Source organism: Mirounga angustirostris, unplaced genomic scaffold, assembly GCF_029215605.1.
Source record: "Mirounga angustirostris isolate CCGP_5_RB_7025 unplaced genomic scaffold, mMirAng1.0.hap1 SCAF_4, whole genome shotgun sequence".
Taxonomy (NCBI): Eukaryota; Metazoa; Chordata; class Mammalia; order Carnivora; family Phocidae; genus Mirounga; species Mirounga angustirostris.
Genome location: NW_026991712.1, coordinates 58,712,194 through 58,728,488, shown reverse-complemented (window position 1 = coordinate 58,728,488; position 16,295 = coordinate 58,712,194). Strand labels below are relative to the sequence as shown.

Below are 16,295 nucleotides of genomic sequence, written 5' to 3'. Positions count from 1 at the left end.
TTTTTTAAAAAATTGTTTTTAAAGATTTTATTTATTTGACACAGAGAGAGAGAGAGAGAGAGCAGGAACACGTGCAAGGGGAGCGGGAGAGGGAGAAGCAGGCTCCCCGCCAAGCAGGGAGCCCGATGCGGGGCTCGATCCCAGGACCCTGGGATCATGACCTGAGCTGAAAGCAGACGCTTAACGACTGAGCCACCCAGGTGCCCCACTATAAAGACTCTTAATGAGCATCTTTTCTTGGATTAAAGCAGACAAGCATGTATATCTGTTCAGAACTCAACAATTCTCTGCTTAAAAGCTAGCTTGTGCTTTTTCCGGACAATGAAATAATACTAACAATATAGCAAATGTTTCCACATCTTTTCAGTGTATGATACCTTAAATAAGCTTAACATCACCCAACACCATTACAGATTAGAAAACTCCTCCCTTCTCCATTGAGAATCACTGAACAAGAACTTATTAATAATAGGCACACACTTGGCCCACAAGCAGCTATCTGTAGACCATCACGCCTTTGCTTTGGTCTCTGTGGTCCTTCTGTAGTTACCTCCTACACTTCTCCGGCTGTCACCTCACAAGGAGGACAGACTATGTTGTTGATCACAGCAAACCCAGGGCCTAAAATATGCTAAAAACATTTGCTAATAAATCAGTAAAAGTGGGGAAAAAAAATCTCCTAAATGGCTCTTTAAGTGGCCAAGAATGAAACCTTTCCTCAGATCTTTCAATATCACAATCGCTACTGACAGTGAAATAAAGTATCAGCTACTTGCAATTTCTGACCTCAGCTGTCTTCCAAAATGTAAAATAATTACAAATTGAAAAGTACTTAAGAAAAATTTTAATTATCTAAAATACAGAAATAAAGCTGCCTGAATAACTTGTTTTGAATAAAGGAATATATTTGTGATAAATTTTTGTTATAACAAGGTTTTTACCTTATTCCACTTATAACAAGTGTGGGTTATATGATCAAGTAAATGTTTTTATTAAGTTTATTTTAATTCCAGTATAGTTAACATACACTGTCATATTAGTTTCAGGTATACAATATAGCGATTCAATGATCAAGTAAATTTTTAAAAACACTGGGTACAAAAAGGAGAAACTGATTTCCTCAATGAAGGATTTCTCAGAGACTTCTGATACACTAACTTGCACAAATGATCCTCCAAGGGGAAGAAGGTAACAGAGGTTTCCAAAAGTAATGGAACCTCCTTAGTGTAAGGTATCTTGGAAAAGTCTTGTTTCAATAACCACATTTTGGGTAACAGTGCTGTAGAAATTCTCCAGATCTTGAGAACGTCATTAAAACAGGGAAAGCAAAGCCCTTACTATCAAATCAAGAATGTATAGGAAAGTCAATTTGCAAAGCTACTAACTGAAACATAAGGATAGAAAGGTAAGCTAAGAAGAGTTTTATTGGTATGATTAGCCCTAGGTCTCCTGAACATAATGATAAAGGGTACTATGGAAAAAGAAATGTTTTCCACATCCTGATGCTACTTACATGATCACAAAGAAAGAGACCTGTGATGACCAAACTCCAAGAGAATCTCCAATTAACTCTGCTTCCTTATATTCACATTTTTCCGTAGTTCCTTCCCACACTGTACCAAAATTGGTCAGTGTGACCAACAGAATATAGCAAAAATGATATGTTACTCCCACGATTAGGCTCTAAAAGACTATGGCTTACATTTTGGTTACTCTCTGTGGAATCACTTGCCATGCTGTGAACAGCCCAATTCAAAAGCTCACATGCTAAGATTACTGGCCTCCTGCTGATAACCACATGATTTGGAAGCATATTATCCAACCCTAACCAATCTTTCAGATGACTGCAGCCCAGGCCATTATCTTGCCTACAAACTAAAAAGAGACTCCAAGTCAGAACCATCCAGCTAAGCCTGATTCCAGACCCTTTGGACTGCAAGGGATTATAAATGTTTGTTCTTTCAAATTACTGAATTTGGGGGAATTTGTTATATAGCAATAGATAATGCAGGACCTCTGCTCCAAACTTCCGTGATGAGAAAGGGCTAGCATCCACTTTTCATTTCAGTATCATAGGTCAGAATCCAAAACATTCACAGGACATTTTTTTTTTTTTTACTGAGGGGGTGGAGTCACTACATTAAAAAGACAATTCATGGGGCGCCTGGGTGGCTCAGTTGTTTAAGCCTCTGTCTTTGGCTCAGGTCATGATCCCAGGGGCCTGGGATCAAGCCCTGCATCAGGCTTCCTGCTCAGAGGAAGTCTGCCTCTCCCTATTCATCTGCCTCTCTCCCAGCTCATGTTCTCTCTTGCGCTAATAAATAAATAAAAGCTTAAAAAAAAAAAAAAGACAATTCATGCCAGTTGCTTATTGTCTTATAGCTACTAGGCAGTAAACTACTTTGCAAATCCACATCCTCTCCAATAAAGAGATAAAGCAGGGCCAAAAGTTTGGGGGTTAATGAGTATTTACTAAAGCTCAATAACAAAAGTAATAATTCATCCATGCACTTAAAATCACAACTTGAAAAAAGACACAAAGAATAGAAGATCAAGTGGTGTGTCTATTTGGCAGGTTCACAAAAAACGGCATTTATCCTTCAGGGTGTATTCTTCTCAGAACAATAATTCACTGGAGAAGGCAGGACATGTCTTTTATTTATTTTTAAAAAGACTTTGAGAGAGAGAGAGAGAGAGAGAGAGAGAGAGAGAGAGCGTGTGTGTGTGTGTGCATGGGCGCACGTGCAGGGGAAGAGGCAGAGGAAGAGGAAGAAGCAGACTCCCCACTGAAAACAGAGCAAGATCCCAAGACCCTGAGATCACAACCTGAACCGAAGTCAGATACTTAACTGACTCAGCCACCCAGGTACCCCGACATGTCTTTAAATAAGCAATCAGTCCCCTCAAGGGTCCTCTGGATCTTCTAAGCAATTGGTTCTCATCAGCTATACTCAAAAACAAAATAAAACATGGGGTGCCTGGGTGGCTCAGTCGTTAAGCGTCTGCCTTTGGCTCAGGTCACAATCCCAGGGTCCTGGGATCGAGCCCCGCATCAGGCTCCCTGCTCCACGGGAAGCCTGCTTCTCCCCCTCCCACCCCCCTGCTTGTGTTCCCTCTCTTGCTGTGTCTGTCAAATAAATAAATAAAATAACTTAAAAAAAAAAAAAAAAAGAAAAAAAAAGAAACTGGTTCTAAGTTTCCTGAATCTGGGCATAGAAGCTAAAAGAGAAGGACCTAAAAAACTAGATGTAAAAATAAATAAAAATTCCTACTCAGTTCAGGACGTGAAGAACTAGTGTAACTATTTAGAGATCATACCATGTAGCATCAATCAAAAAAAAGCTATTATCTCATGAGGAGGAATTCAGCTCCTAACTTTGAAGACAAAGTGCAGAAAAAGCAGATGAGAAACACTAGCAAAAGCAATGATACCACCCCCTGTGAATACCAGCATGGCAACATGGTTGGCTTTCCCAGACAGTGCTACAGACTGAGGTAACTGGAGATAATGGGAAATAACTGCAGAAGGTAACTATTGTAACCAAAGAAGCAAAACTACCCAGAAACCACTGGGAGGGGAAGAAGCCAAGAAATTAAGAGTTCCAATGGTTCTTGGCCAAATATCACCCCTGTATGTACCTAAATTGGTGAGGTATGGGAAAACTAATTACATATATTGCAAATGTACCATAATTCTCTGAATCTAAGAAACATCGTCAATCATAAGATGCACCATTATTTCATGGAACACTAGAAAAGGAAAATTGCTGCCAATTAAACAATAACACACCACTGGTAAGACATCGATTCCAGATGTTTAAATATGAAAAAAATGTGCATTTAAAACCTATCAATATTATATTAATAAAAGTTTAATTTCTGAGTAAATTTAATATCTAAAATGATTCTTTTCTCAATTGTTTATTTTTTTGAAGATTTATTTATTTATTTGAGAAAGAGAGAGAGAGAGAGCATGAGAGGGGGGAGGGTCAGAGGGAGAAGCAGACTCCCCGCTGAGCAGGGAGCCCGATGCGGGACTTGATCCCGGAATCCAGGATCATGACCTGGGCTGAAGGCAGACACTTAAAAACTCAGCCACCCAGGCGCCCCTCTTTTCTCAGTATTTAACACCTAACCAAAAATACATGATCTCCGTCAATCTTTAAATATGCCATTTTATTTCCAGAATTTGCACAACAGCAGTACACAGAAATCTTGCCCTCCCAGGCAAAAAGGCCTGAAGTTACTAGCAAAAGAATTTCTTTTTCTATCTTATTCATCAAAAACAGCCAGGCCCAGAACCTAAATGTTTGGAAGCACCTCAAATGTACAATAAATCTGAAAACTCCATCTAAGCCCTCATTTTATGTTGGCTCAAGTCTGGAAGACTTGCAGGAATTTGAGCTCTTAAGAGATCCAAGTGGGGGGCGCCTGGGTGGCCCAGTGGTTAAGCGTCTGCCTTCGGCTCAGGTCGTGATCCCAGGGTCCTGGGATCGAGCCCCGCGTCGGGCTCCCTGCTCCACGGGAAGCCTGCTTCTCCCTCGCCCACTCCCCCTGCTTGTGTTCCCTCTCTGGCTGTGTCTCTGTCATATAAATACATAAAATCTAAAAAAAAAAAAAAAAACAAAACAAAAAAGAGATCCAAGTGGATTTATATACTCAATAAGAAAGATCCTGATGCATCTAGATACCTTGAGAGAGGAATACTTAAACACTTTCAGAACTGGTTTGGCTTGGGGCACCGGGCTGACTCAGTCAGTAGAGCACGCAACTCTTGATCTCAGGGTCGTGAATTTAAGCCCCATGTTGGGTGGGGAGCCTACTTAAAAAAAAAAAAAAAAAAAAGAAAAGAACTGGTTTGGCTTTTCAGTGGCTCTGGCTTCAGTAGTCCAGCCAATACCACCCTTTCTTTCCTTCCTCATGAATGCAAATGGTTCAAGATGACATGAATCCATTCTAATTTATTACCTTTTAGGGCGGCGGGGCGGGGGGGGGGGCGGTTAAGAAAACTACTGACCAATTTTGGGAGTTATCAATGACATGGTATTGGGACCCACCACAAAACTGAATGACATTCCAGGTATGTCACATCACCAGTGTTGGGAATCTCTGCTCTGATATTACTACAGTAGCCTAGGACTTGTCACCCTGCACTTATAGTGACACCAGTTCAGTTCCTAAAACTTTATTCCAACTCAACGCATGTGAGGGATTATTCTTGAGATTTACTCTCCCCTATGACTGGGGCTTATTAGAGGCCTGGCTTGAAAAGAGAATTTATATGGTATGAAAAGGCTGCTCTGGAGCTTAACATATTTTCTCTCCACCACCACCTCTTTAAGAATCACTACAGTAGCTGCTTCAAACCAAAGGTGACCTGTAGGAACACAAAACAGTCAAAATAAAGAACAGACACATGTATTATTACTCTTAACCTTACAAGATGTAAAGCCCTTGAAAGGCACAAGCCACAGTTTATATAGAAAAGTAAAAGCAATTGAAATTAAAAACTATAATCACTATATTCTTTTTTGGGGGGGTTCCTTTTTTTAAATTTTAAGTTCAATTAATTAACAATATAGTGTATTATTAGTTTCAGAGGTAGAGTTCAGTGATTCATCAGTTGCATACAACACCCAGTGCTCATTCCATCACGTGCCCTCCTTCATGCTCACCACCCAGTTACCCATCGCCCCCCCCGCCGACCTCCCCTCCAGCAAGCCTCAGTTTCTTTCCTATGCATAAGAAATCTCTTATGGTTTGTTTCCCTCTCTGGTTTCATCTTGTTTTATTCTTCCCAGGTTTTTTTTTTTTTACTAACCAGAATCATGCTATATATATTGTTCTTTGATGTGCTTTTTGGAGATGTTCTCAGCCTAGCACACTCCTTTTATCCATTCTATATTCCACAGAAATAGATGTTTGGGTTGCTTCATTTTGCGGTTATAATTATTCCCACTTTTGTGCACAAACTTGAGCACAGGGGCTGAAATTTGAGGGGAAGAGTGTCAATTTGAGCTCTTAGCAATCTGAGGTGAAGGCATGTTGACTTGGCATTTAGCAGGTGTCAGTCCTATTCCATTTCCCCCAACTCAAAATATCAATGCTATCCAAATATATACTCATAATGTTAAATCAAGCCTGAATATGCCATACGCTTCCCTGGCATAATCAGGATATGAGATAATGGATAAATATAAAGACTAACACTTAAATATCAGAAATGTTTAAATAAATGTGGGGGTTGGGGGGATGGGTTAAATAGGTGATGGGGATTAAGGAGTATTCTTATGATGAGCTGAGCACAGTATGATGTATGTATGGGAGTGCTGTATTGTACACTTCAAAGTAATGTAACACTATGTTAACTAACTAGAATTAAAATAAAAAATTATATAGACATCAAATACACACATACATAAAATCTCAGACATCCTAAATTTTTTTTAAATAAATGTGGTAAAACTCTATCCTAACACAGATTCCTGACATTATGTGTACTGAACATAATTTAACCTAATAATAATGACATTATTGTGAGAGCCTTAAATAACAATGAGATCTATAAGCCCATTTGACCCTACAGCAAATTGTGAAAATTTGATATCCTTGTTTTCCTGTCATCTCTATTTTTATTGTCAATAACTTGTCACAATATCTCACCTCTAGTCACTGACATCTTTTTCTTTCTCCTCTTTTCTCTTTCCTTTATCTGCTGTTTCCCCCTCTGCAACCCCACCCTACATTACCCAGCAAAAGAGTTTATTTTTGGTGGATACGTCACATTATTTTTGTTTAACACTACTCATCTTCGGTGCTATCATCAATACTGGCAAACATTTATTGCTTCACATGCTCTTAAACTATAAATATACTGCCTTGGGGCGCCTGGGTGGCTCAGTCGTTAAGCATCTGCTTTTGGCTCGGGTCATGATCCCAGGGTCCTGGGACTGAGCCCCGCATCGAGCTCCTTGCTCAGCAGGAGCCTGCTTCTCCCTCTCCCCACTCCCCCTGCTTGTGTTCCCTCTCTCGCTGTCTCTCTGTCAAATAAATAAATAAAATCTTTAAAAAATAAAATAATAAATAAATAAATAAATAAACGGTCTCACTGAAAATAACTGGAGAAATCAGGGATAATTTCTCTAACTCCTCATTAAATGAAAAGCATGGCTCAGTAACAGGTCCACAGACCACACTTTGCGTAGCACATGCTAAACCATGAAGTGTTATCCCAATGATGCGATCTCTGCCTCTTCAGCTACTCTCATTTTCATCAATGCCCACTGTTACATACTTTTTTACATAGCTGAGGATGATGGTTATGACTCTGTAAAAAAAAGTACTACTATGGTTGTTCTATAGTGTACATTACTGTTTAAGCTGAAGAATACCACATCAAACAAAATGCACCAAATAGCCAGTTGTGAACGCAGCATAAAAGTTCTTAAAGGAAATTAAAATGCTACCTCAGTGAACACACAAGTGTAAGAAAGTAAAACAGCCTTATTGCTGATATGGACAAAGTCTGAGTGGTCTGGATAGAAGGTCAAACCAGCCACCACAGTCCCTCAAGCCAAAGTCTAATCCAGAGCAAGGCACTAACTCTTCAAATCTGTGAAGTCTGAGAAAGGTGAGGAAGCTGCAAAAGAAAGGTCTGAAGCTGGCAGATTGGTTCATAAGGTTTAAGGAAAGAAGCTGTCTCCATTAACATGAAAGTGCAAGGTGAAGCAGCAAGTGCTGATATACAAACTGCAGTTAAGTTCTGCAGAAGATCCAGCTAAGATAATTAATGAGGGTGACTACACTAAACAACAGATTTTCAGTGGCGATGAAACAGTCTTCTATTGGAAGAAGATGCCATCTAAGACTTTCATAGCTAGAGAGAAGAAGTCAATGCCTGGCTTCAAAAGCTTCAAAGGACAGGCTGACTCTTATCAGGGACTAATGCAGCTGTGGACTTTAAGTTGAAGTCAATGCTCATTGACAATTCCAAAAATCCTAGAGCCCTTCAGAATTATGCTAAATCTACTCTGCTGGCTCTGTAAACGGAACAACAAAGCCTGGATGACAGCACATCTGTTTGTAACAGTTTACTGAATATTTTAAGTCTACTCTTGAGACCTACTGCTCAGGGAAGATTCCTTTCAAAATATTGCTACTCACTGGCAATGTACCTGGTCACCCAAGAGTTCTGATGGAGATGTACAAAGAGATTAATGTTGTTTTCATGCCAGTTAACAGAACATCCATTCTGCAGCCTACAGATCATGGAGTAATTGTGACCTTCAAGTTTCATTATTTAAGTACATTTCATATGATATAGTTCCAATAGAGTTGATTCCTCTGATGCATTTGGGCAAAGTAAACTGAAAATCTTCTGAAAAGAATTTACTATCCTAGATGCCATTAAGAACATGTGTAATTCGGGGCACCTGGGTGGCTCAGTCATTAAGTGTTTGCCTTCAGCTCAGGTCATGGTCCCGGGGTCCTGGGATCGAGCCCCACACTGGGCTCCCTGCTCGGTGGGAAGCCGCCTTCTTCCTCTCCTACTCGCCCTGCTTGTGTTCCCTCTCTCACTGTCTCTGTCAAATAAATAAAATCTTAAAAAAAAAAAAAAAAGAACATGTGTAATTCATGGGAAGAGGTCAAAATATCAACACTAACAGGAGTGTAGAAATTTATTCCAATCCTCATAGATAACTTTGAGGGGTTCAAGACTTCAGTGGAGGAAGTAACTGCAGATGTGGTAGAAACAGCAAGAAGTAGAATTAGAAGTGGAGACTGAAGATGTGACTGAATTGCTGCAATCTTATGAGAAAACTTGAATAGATGAGGAGTTGCTTCTTATAGATAAGCAGAGAAAGTGGTCTGACAGAGAGAGACAGCGAGGGATGGAATACAAGCATCCGGAGTGGGAGAGGGAGAAGCAGGCTTCCCATTGAGCAGGGAGCCTGACACAGGGCTCCATCCCAGGACCCCGGGATCATGACCTCTGAGCTGAAGGCAGATGCTTAACAACTGAGCCACCCAGGCACCCTGGTAAAATATTTTTCAGTTATGCTATGCAAATTGTTTTTTCAGACATAGTGTTATTGCACTTAACAGACTATAATATAATGTAAATATAATTTTTATATGCACTGGGAAACCAGAAAATACACCTGACTTACTTTATTGTGGTATTTGCTTTGTTGCAGTGGTCTGAACCAAACCCACAGTATCTCTGAGGTAATGCCTGTATTCTAAAGAGTAAAAATTCTGGAGCACCTGTGTGGCTCAGGAGGTGAAGTGTCCGACTCTTGGATTTTGACTCTTGATTTCAGCTCAGGTCGTGATCTCAGGGTTGTGAGATCTAGCCCCAGCTCAGGCTCCACACTCAGCAAGGCATCTGCTTGAGATTCTCTGCCTCTTGTGACCCCCACACTTCCCCTCTGCACGTGCTCTCTTTCTCTCCCTCTAAAATAAATAAATCTTTTTTTTTTTTTAATAAAAGGTAAAAATCCTTATTTAGGTTAGGGAGAAATAAAAAAACATTAGAAATGTAGAAATAAATGCTAATGGTTGCTAATGCAACTGTACATGAAATGACCAACAATGCTTTTCTCTCATTTCATCTAACAACCAACAGGAGGTGGAAGGTTAACAATAGGGGAACATAATAGAATAAAAACAAGACTACTAAACACATTACCATCATTACAATATTGAACAACTACTATTTTTTTCCCCAACATTAAACGATTGTAACAATAGCTATCTCTCTTCTTTCAGAGTGAGAGGCAGGCAATGAAATGATTTTACCTTATTTTAAAATGAAGCAGAATTTGATTCATGCGAATTAAGGAAACATTTTCTTTCCTACTGAATTCTAAATACAATTCTACAGACCTTAGTTCCTAACAGTTACTTGTAGAAACTTTTTCCCCTTTTTGGAAATGGAAAGCCTCCAACCAAGAGAGGTATTCATTATTTTAACATTTTCAAAAATCAGACTGGAATGCAAATGTGACAAGACTTAAAGATTCCTCTTCTTAAAAACAGCCCACAACCTAAAGAGAAATAAATACGTAATAATTTCTACATGCTTTCACGGTACAGCAGTGCCTAAAAGGAGAGTGGTCAAAGAAAGAAACCAGGATCATGGTAAACTGAAAACCAAAGGAGGAATGTGTTTCAAAGACTAAACAATTTCTTTTTCAGCAGAATGGCAGAGCAGATACTTGGAAAAATTCTATAAAAAACAAAAGTGAGTGTAGGAATCCTTAAATAAAAGGATCATGGCTGGATTTCGCCTTGGAGACTTCTACCAAACCCAAAGAGGGGCAAGACCAAAAAGTGAGGAATCTAACAGAAGACTAAGGACTCTTCAGTGTAAGGGTAAGATAGAGGGCACAGAAACTCCCCTGTTTTGAACTGAGCAATGGGCAGAGGAAGAAAAAATTTCTTCCATGAAATGTCTTAACCTCAAGTGGACACCCACGTGGGTCTGTAGTATGAATTCCTGCAACCTTAGGCAAGAAGTTAATCAAAAGTGGCCCAGGAAGTAATGCCCAGGCAACTGGCAGAAGCAACTATAAGTCCTGGAGGAAAAGAAATTTTCTATCCCTCTGAGGAAACAATTTTGCTTGTCAGAATCTAGAAAGATACATAAGAAATTAATAAGGACCAAATGAGAACTTATTCAGAAGACAATAGCATTCAATACCCAGCATGATAAAAATCTACCTTCCTTAGCTGGAATAGCACCAGATCCCCCAATTAATATATGTCCTTGTACCATTTATATATAATTTATAGAGTGAGCAACTCTAAGGCAGAAAGTATATCTATTTATCTTTGTGTTCCTAGCATTCAAAACTGCCTGGTACATAATGCTTTTTGCCTTAGTAAATGTTTAAAAACAGATTAATAAGGGTGTTGACTAATGCACTACTTGCAAGGGCAAAATCCAGAAACCATATATATGTGTCTATCAACAGCTATACACAAATTATGGCATATGGAAATAAGACTATGCAACCATTAAGAATTATGTGTACTAACAGAAGAACCCCAAAATATACTGATGAATAAAAAGCAAGCCTCAATCAGGGAAATAGAAATCAAAACCACAATGCGATATCACCTCACACTGGTTAGAATGGCTAAAATTAACAACTCAGTAAACAACAGATGTTGGTGAGGATGTGGAGAAAGGGAAACCCTCTTACACTGTTGGTAGGAATGCAAACTGGTGCAGCCACTCTGGAAGACAGTATGGAGGTTCCTCAAAAAGTTAAAAATAGAGCCACAATAGCCAAAATATGGAAAGAGCCCAGATATCCATCAACAGATGAATGGATATGATGTGGTATAGGGGTGCTTGGGTGGCTCAGTTGGTTAAGTGGCTGCCTTCGGCTCAGGTCATGATCTTAGGGTCCTAGGATCAAGCCCTGCCTTGGGCTCCCTGCTCAGTGGGGAGTCTGCTTTTCCCTTTGTCCTTCCTTCCTTGCTTGTGCGTGCTCTCTCCACTCCCCTGCTGGCTCATCTCTCTCTCTCTCTCTCAAATATATAAAATCTTAAAAAAAAAAAAAAAAAGTGGTATATGTATACAATGGAATTACTCAGCCATCAAAAAGAATGAAATCTTGCCATTTGCAGTGATGAAACTAGAGGTTATTATGCTAAATGAAAGAAGTCAGAGAAAGACAAATATTGTAGGATTTCACTCATATGTGGAATTTAAGAAACAAAACATATGAACATAGGAGAAGGGAAGGAAAAATAAGACGAAAGCAGAGAGGGAGACAAACCATAAGAGACTCAACTATAGGAAACAGCCTGAGGGTTGCTGGAGGGGAGATGGGTGGGAGGATGGGATAACTGGGTGATGGGCATTAAGGAGGGTACTTGATGCAATGAGCACTGGGTGTTACATGCAACTGAGAATCAATAAATAACCTCTGAAACTAATAATACACTATATGTTAATTAAATGGAATTTAAATTAAAAAAAAATTTTTTAAAAGCCTCAAAATTCATATAATTTCTTTATGTTAAAACAAAAGCAAGAGATTTGGGATGCCTCGGGGCTCAGTTGGTTAAGCCTCTGCCTTCGGCTAAGGTCACGATCCCTGAGGTCGAGTCCTGCATCTGGCTCCTTGCTCGGCAAAGAGCCTACTTCTCCCTCTGCCTGGCGCTCCCCCTGCTTGTGCTCTCTCTCTCTGACAAATAAATAAAATCTTAAAAAAAAAAAGGCAAGAAATTTTATTTATATAAATGCATACAAAGGAGGTCAGAAGGAAGCACATCCAACTATTTTACAGTAGTCCCCTCCAAGGAGTGGAAATGGAGGAGAAAGAAGACATCCCTGTTTGCACTATACACTTTTATACTAGGACTCTTTTACAGCAAGAATGTAGAAGCGAATTCCTTGTATAATTAAAAAATAAATTTAAGGGCAATGGATGATGAAAACATATCCACATTAAGAACCTGCACACAAATACTGACAGCAGCATTATTTGCAACAGCCAAAAAGACGAAGCAACCCAATGTCCATTAACTGATAAATAGGTAAGCAAATGTGTCCAGACAACAAAATGTATCTGGTTATTAAAGAAGAATGAAGTACTGACAAATGCTGTTAACATGGATGAACCCCAAAAAGACATGCTAAGTCAAATCTGTCACAAAAGACTACATATATAATACCATTTATATGAAATGTCCAGAACAGGCAAGTTATAGATACAGAAAGTAGACTGGTGTCTGCCCGAAGGATGGGGAGAGAAGTGATGGAGAGTGTTTATGGGTACAAGTTTTCTTTTGGGGATGACAAAAATAATTCTAATATTAGATTATGGGGAAGGGTACACAAGCAGGTAAATATACTAAAAACCACTGACTGTACACTTTAAATGGTTGAATTTTATGGCATATAAATTATAACTAAATAAAACATTTAAAAAAACTCAGTGGACAGATTAAATAGCAGATTAAAACAGGTGAAGAGAGAATTAGTACCTAGACAATAATCTGAAGAGTTTATCGAGGATGTAACAGAGAAATAGAGATAAAATTATGAGACAAGAACACAAAAGAGAGTAAGAGGCAACATTTATAAAGAGATAATGACTGAGAAGTTCCTAGAGTTGCTGAAGACATCAATCCTCAGGTCCAAGAAACCCAATGAATTCCAACAGCATAAACAGAATTCCAAACTTAAAAAAGCACAGAATATCAACTAAAATGAGCTAATCCTAAACCCAGAAAGAAAAGATATATTATCCACAAAGATACGGAAATTAGGCTGATGGCTTTCGTTTTATAAAAGTAACAATGGACGACTGGTAACGCCAGAACTTAGAAAACAGTGGAATTTTATATTTAGTGTAAGTGAAAACAATGGACAATTTTAACTACTATATCTAGCAAAACTAAGTTTCAGGAACACAGGTGAAATACAGATATTTTCAGACAAAACAAGTTTACCACCAATAGTAACCAACTATACAATAAATCCTGACTTCCTTCTGGAAAATGATCCTAAATGACAAGTTTAAGATCCAAGAAGAGGGGGTGCCTGGGTGGCTCAGTCGTTAAGCGTCTGCCTTCAGCTCAGGTCATGATCCCAGGGTCCTGGGATCGAGCCCCGCATCAGGCTCCCTGCTTCGCGGGATGCCTGCTTCTCCCTCTCGCCACTCCCACTCTCCCTGCTTGTGTTCCCTCTCTCGCTGTGTCTCTCTCTGTCAAACAAACAAAAATTTAAAAAAAGATCCAAGAAGGAATGGTGAGCAAAAACAAATATGTAAGTAAATCTAAACATTGAATATAAAACAATATAGGCCCATGATTCCCTATGAAAAAACTCTTGGGGCCAGATGTATTTCAAAATCAAGAAATTTCTGATTTTATAAAAATAACAATGTCATAAAAGAGCACCCCATCAAACAAATTAGGATTTAGCACTTAGGTAGGTAAATATTTACAGTACGTGGAATTTTTTTCAAGACTATGCAGTCTCATGTTCATTCAGGTCAGGTTTCACCACTAGAAAAATCTATGGTCAATTTACATATAAGTTTTGGTTTCTAAATTTTTTTAGATTCTGGACTTCAATAAAAGACATGAGCCCAAAATATCAATTGGTAAGATTAAGATCGGACAAAACCAAGATACAGGGCAATCAACACATAAATTGGAAGACATGTGATGGCAGTTAAAAACATTCGAAGGGGGGTGCCTGGGTGGCTCAGTTGGTTAAGTGACTGCCTTTGGCTCGGGTCATGATCTCAGGGTCCTGGAATTGAGCCCCTTCTCCCTTTCCCACTCCCCCTGCTTGTGTTCCCTCTCTTGTGGTCTCTCTCTGCCAAATAAATAAATAAACTCTTTAAAAAAAAAAACACAGGGGTACCTGGGTGGCTCAGTCGTTAGGCATCTGCCTTCAGCTCGGGTCGTGATCCCAGGGTCCTGGGATCGAGCCCCATGTCGGGCTCTCTGCTCAGCGGGAAGCCTGCTTCTCCCTCTCCCACTACCCCTGCTTATGTTCCCTCTCTCGCTGTCTCTCTCTCTCTGTCAAACAAATAAATAAAATCTTTAAAAAAAAAAATAAATAAAAATAAAAAAACCCAAACATTCGAAGGTCACTTTTTTTTTTAGAAGAGTGCAAACAGGGGTGCCTGGCTGGCTTAGTCAGTAGAACATGCAACTCTTGATCTTAGGATCATGAATAAGAGTGCAAATATTCATAAGCTTTATTTTTTTTGAAAGACAATGATTGTTATTATTTTAATTCCAGTATAATTAACATTGGTAAGCTTTAGGTTTTGATAACGGTGCATATTAAATTAGATACAAACCAAACAGAAAAACTGGCAAAAGACTAGAACACACAATTTACAGAAAGCAACCTAATGACCAATTTACATGAAAAAGGACTCAACCTCACTGATCATCAGAAAATGAAAATTAAAGCCATATTACAGTAATAACATGTATCTACCCAAATAACTAACATTAAAAACAACTGACAAGACCAAGTTGGCAAGTACGTACAGGAAGTGGAACTCCCATACTCTTGGTGGACAAACCATTTGGCACTTTGTAAACCTGAATATAAACTATGACTCACCCACCATTTCCATCCCAAGGTATCTATCCAACATATATAGGTCAACAAAACACATGCAGAAATGTGTTTATAGCAGCATTATTCATGACAGGCCCAAACTAGGAACAGTCTATCAACAGTAAAATGGGTAAATAATTTATGGTCTATTCATACACTTCAATAAAAATGAATCAGTTCCACACAGAACATGAATCATCTTACAAACTACTGTTGAGCAAATGAAGTCAGACAAAGGAAAGAATACATATCATATAATTTCACTTATATAACGCTCACTAACAAAGTAATCGATGGTGTTAGAAGTCAAGATAGTGATTACCTTTGGAGAGCAGAAGGTAGTAGTGATTGGGAGTGGGCATAAGAAAGGCTCCTGGGGTACAGCTATTATTCTATTTCTTTATGTGTGATAGAATACACTTTGTGAATCTGTACACTCTGCATTTAGATTTCTGCTCTTTTCTGTATGTTAGACCTCAGTAAAAACATTCATCAAACTTTTCAAAAATTGACTGTGGTGACAGTTGCCCAACTCTGAATATACTAAAAGCCATTAGATTGAATACTTTAAACAAATGATCATGGTATGTAAATTATTTCTCAATAAGACTGTTAGTTAAGCAATCTATCAAACAATAAAAAATGAAAGATAAATAAGGAAAATATTAACTTTGAATCTACAAAAAAGCTATAGATGTACTATATTTCCTACTCTTCATGTTTGATATTTTTGTTAACAAAAAGTTTGGAATAAAAGCAAGAATAACAATAAAATAAATGGAAAAAAAAAGCTAGGGCAACTCCTAAAAGAATAGGAGGTATATCTTTAAAACAAGTAAAGGGAAAAACAAAACGAACGAGAAAAAAGAAACTCAATCCATACTAAGGGAAAGATAAAGGTACAAAAAAAAGCAGGCCAAATGAAAAGCATACAAAATGAAATAAATTCCACGATATCAGTTACTATTAAAAAAATTAGATCAAGTTCTTTAAAAGGTAAAGAAAGTTAAATAGATGGTGAATATATACAGATATGAGGTTTTTAAAAGATATAACTAAAACATAAAAGCACAGGAAGATTCAAAGGCAAAGGACAAAAAAGGATACCAGGCCACAAGAAAGTGGACATAGTTTACTAGTATCAAGTAAAGTAAAACCAACTTTAAGGCCAAAAATACTAACAGAG

At 38.5% G+C, this 16,295-nt stretch overlaps 1 protein-coding gene across 6 annotated transcripts in view; it reads right to left on the bottom strand.

The window, feature by feature from the left end:
- Window positions 1–16,295, bottom strand: part of UBE2W (ubiquitin conjugating enzyme E2 W) — a 165,296-nt gene that overhangs the window by 125,764 nt on the left and 23,237 nt on the right. The window lies entirely within an intron of this gene.